Raw genomic sequence first — 4523 nt, forward strand, 5'->3', positions numbered from 1 at the left:
CTACTACTGTACCATTGTTGGGATTTGGACTGCAGACTGTAAGTCATCAATAAATTCCTTTACTATATAGAGCATATCCGTAAGTTCTGTGACTCTAGAGAACCCTGACTAATACACCCTATCTCGAAAAACAAAGCAAAGCAAAACAACACAGGATCTAAGGACTGGAGAGAGGGCTCAGAAGTTAAGAGCACTGACTGCTCTACCAGAAATCCTGAGTTCAATTCCCAGCAACCACATGGTGACTCACAACCATCTGTAATGGAATCTGATGCCTCCTTCTGGTGTGTCTGAAGACAGCGACAGTGTACTCATATACATAAAATAAATAAATACATCTTTTTTTAAAAAAGGATCTTAAAAAAATTAAAGTTACTTTTATTGTCCTGCCTCAGTTTCTTGAGTGCTAAAATTACCACCATGATGTTAACCACATTTATTACCACAAGTTTAACTTTTAGCTTTTGTCATCTTTAAGGCACAAGCATAGCTAATTATATTCACTCTCATCCATCTGTGGCCTATTTAGGGCTCTCCTTTCTCATTTAGGAACTTGCTGTATATAGACCAGGCTAGCCTCTAACTCCAGACATCTACTTGTCTCTGCCAAGTACTGAGATTAAAAGCATGGGCCACTACAACTAGCTTATTTTGAAACCATCATGTGTAGCTTTGTTTGACTTCAAACTCCCTGTGTAGTTGAGAATAACTTTGAACTCTAGATCCTTCGGTCAATATTGCCACAAATGTTGGCATTACAGGTTTATGCCACCAAGTCTGGCTCTTGTAGTTCATTCTTGATTTTTTTAAAAAAAGATTTATTTATTATAGTACACTATAGCTGTCTTCAGACACACAAGAAAAGAGCATCAGATCTCACTACAGATGGCTGTGAGCCACCATGTGGTTTCTGGGATTTGAACTCAGGACCCTTCAGTAGAGCAGTCAGTGTTCTTAATCACTGAGCCATCTCTCCAGCCCTCATTCTTGATTTTTTTAAATTAATTAATTAATTAATTATATGTAAGTACACTGTAGCTGTCTTAAGACACTCCAGAAGAGGGCATCAGATTTCGTTACGGATGGTTGTGAGCCTTCATGTGGTTGCTGGGATTTGAACTCAGGACCTTTAGAAGAGCAGTCGGCGCTCTTAAGCACTGAGCCATCTCACCAGCACCCCATTCTTGATTTTAATTAAAGATTTATTTTTCAAATAAATATACAGGCAGGGCATAGAGGGTTACACCTATAGTCCAACACTCAGGAAGCAAAGACAGGTGAATCGCTATGAATTCTAGGCTAGCCTGGTCTACAAAACGAGTGCAAGGCCAGCCAGATCTACACTGGGTTCCTGTTTTGAAAAAAAAATCCATACAATTAAAATCACTTAGTGGAGAGATTGTTCAGTGGTTAAGAGCACTTTGACTTCTCTTCCAGAGGTCCTGAGTTCAATTCCCAGCAACCACATGGTGGCTCAGAACCTTCTGTAATGCGATCCAATGCCCTCTTCTGTCTGGTATATCTAAAGCCAGCTACAATGCAGTTATAATTTTTTAATTTAAGATATATTTTTATTTGTGTGTGTGTGTGTGTGTGTGTGTGTGTGTGTGTGTGTGTTGTGTTGTGTTAGTATATGCCTGAGGGTGCCTGAGGAGACCAGAGGAGGGTATCAGAGCTCCTGGGACATCTTGGAGTTACAGGCAGTTGTGAGCCTCCCCTGTGGCTTGTGGGAACTAAACTCAGGTCCTCTGGGAGAGTAGCAAGCACACTTGAGCTCTGAGCTCTCTCCAGCCCCTTCTGGCTAACATTTAACTCAGCAGTTCTCAGCAACTTGAGAACTCCTTAGTGCAATGCTAGGCTCGGAGGGGTTTAAGGTTGTGTGTGTGTGTGTGTGTGTGTGTGTGTGTGTGTGTGTGTGTGTCTGTGTGTGTGTGTGTGTGTGTGTGTGTGTGTGTGTGTAGATTAGAGAGAGTATTTCACTTGGTAGTCCAGTCTGGAATTCCTCCTTCCTTAGCCTCCCAAGTGCGAGGATATACCACCATCCTGGCAGCATTTGGAAACTTGGCGCTGCTTCTTAGAGAAGTTTTCTTGTTTACCAGTTCCCTACCACTTGGGTCATCCCAGGACTCCCATACATTTATTTTGCCTTAGGAATTGACTATAATTTGGCCCATTTTAAAAAACAGACAAATAGTTGTTGGCATTGTATTTTTATTAATTTGGAAAAGTGTGCTTTTCTTTTCTTTTCTTTTTTTTTTTTTAATTTCCCTTTAAATTTTTTTTTTTTTTTTTTTTTTTTAAATTGACCTTTAACTTTTTTTGTTTTGTTTTGTTTTTCGAGACAGGGTTTTTCTGTGTAACCCTGGCTGTCCTGAGTGCTGGGATTAAAGGCGTGCACCACGTCCGGCTGTGCTTTTCTTTTAATGAAATATGTATTCATCTCCTGGGAAACATTTCTCAGTTTGTTCAGGTACAGACTTTAGGTCCATTAAGATTAGATCAAATTGAACATAGTAGTGCATTCTTGTAATCCCAGCATTCAGGAGTCCAAGACAGGAGGATTTCTCTCAGCTTCAGGCCTGCTTGTATTACATTCAGGGTTCTGAGCTAGCCTGGGCTACTTATGTACCCTTTATTTAAAAAGAATAAATTTAGCACGGCATAATGGTACATACATTTAATTCCAGCCCTCCCAGGGACCAAGACAGTCAGATCTCTGTGAAATTGAGGCCAACTGGTCTACATATTGAGTTTCAGGCCTGTCATAGACAAAGTCTCAAAAATAAACAAAACCCTGAGGTTCACTGTGCATACCTGTCAGACCAGCATTAGGGGTGGGGGCAAGAGAATGAGTTGGACAGCAAGGTACCTACATAGCCAGTGGGAGGCCAGCCTGGGCTGTATGAGAGTCTGTGTCAAAACCAAAAAACAACTAACAAAAAACAAAGAAAGAAACCTTTACAAAGCCAGAGGAAAGCCAGGTGCAGTGGGATGTTTTTAAATCCCAACACCCAGCTCTGAGGAGGAGGAGGAGGAGGAGGAGGAGGAGGAGGAGCTCTGTGAGTTCAAGGCCAACCTGCTCAATAAAGAGAGTTCCAGGAAGTCACAGGTGAGCTGGCACACACATTCAGCCGCAGCATTGGGCAGGCAGAGGCAGGTAGATCTCAGTGAGTTGGAGGCCAGCCTGGTTTACAAAGTGAGTTCAGGACAGCCAGGGCTACACAAAGAATCTTTGTCTCAAAACAAAACAAAACAAAATCCCACCAGAAAAACAAAAAAAGAAAAAAGACCAAAAACAAAACCCTAAAAAAACAAAAACAAACAAAAAACAATTTCAGGGCCAGTCAGAGCTATGTGAAGTCCTGATTTATTTTTTTTGTTTTGTTTTGTTTTTGAGACAGGGTTTCTCTGTGTAGCCCTGGCTGTCCTGGAACTCACTCTGTAGACCAGGCTGGCCTCGGACTCAGAAATTCGAGGCCCTGATTTAAATAAGTGAAATTTATGCCCTTTACATTATTTCATTTTTGGTACTTTATAGCCTTAAAGCATCACAGGGTTGAGATTTATTTCTTCCCATGAGGCATGGCTGGCTTCACACTCTACAAAGCTGAAGATGACTTAGAATCTCTGGTCCTCCTGCCTATACTTCTTGAGGGTTGTGATTACAGGTTCAATTCTCAGCACCCACCTGGCGACTCACAGCCTTCTGTAACTCCAGCTCCCAAGGACTTGAGCTACTTCTTCTGGCCCCTGTAGGCCCGGAGCATGCCAGTGATGCACAAGCTCACATGCAGGCAAAGCACTCATGTACATACAATTAAACATGATAAAAGCAAAACAAAGTAGAAAACTGCAAAAAGATAGCGCAGCAGATAATAATCTAACATTTTAAACACCTCAGTACTAGATCGAGTACATCGTCCTCTTGCAGAACCTTCCCACCAGCACCACTAAAATGATAAGGCATAAATCTGTAGAGATGAAGGGAATTAAAAGTAATCAACAGAACATGCTTTTCAAGCCAGAAAGTAGTTCATAGTCTGTGCATATATGTAGTGTCCAAGGAGACCAGAAGAGGGCGTTGGATCTCCTAGGACTGGAGTTACAGATCATTGTTAGCAGCTAAGTGGATGGTAGGGAATCAAATCTGTGTCTTGGGCCTGGAGAGATAGCTTTGTGGTTAAGAGCACTGTCTGCTCTACCAGGGGCCCTGAGTTCAAATCCCAGCAACCACATGGTGGCACACAACTATCAGTAATGAGATCTGATGCCCTATTCTGGTGTGTCTGAGGACAGCTACAGTGTACTTACATATAATAAATAAATCTTAAAAAATTAAAAAACCTGGGTCTTATGGGAGAGTAACCCACTGGCCCATCTTCCAGCCAAGTGACCTTCCAGCACTATGATTACTTCACAGTGTAAAGCTATTGTTGATATTGGGAACATAGTCCAGTGAGTACACCACAGGCACTTTTCTCTTCCTTCCTTCCTTCCTTTCTCCTCCTCCTCCTCCTCCTCCT

At 41.9% G+C, this 4523-nt stretch overlaps 1 protein-coding gene across 1 annotated transcript in view; it reads left to right on the forward strand.

The window, feature by feature from the left end:
* Positions 1–4523, forward strand: part of Fbxo36 (F-box protein 36) — a 64131-nt gene that overhangs the window by 35784 nt on the left and 23824 nt on the right. The gene's annotated exons all lie outside the window — the stretch shown is intronic.

Source organism: Mus pahari, chromosome 5 (genome assembly GCF_900095145.1).
Source record: "Mus pahari chromosome 5, PAHARI_EIJ_v1.1, whole genome shotgun sequence".
Classification (NCBI taxonomy): domain Eukaryota; kingdom Metazoa; phylum Chordata; class Mammalia; order Rodentia; family Muridae; genus Mus; species Mus pahari.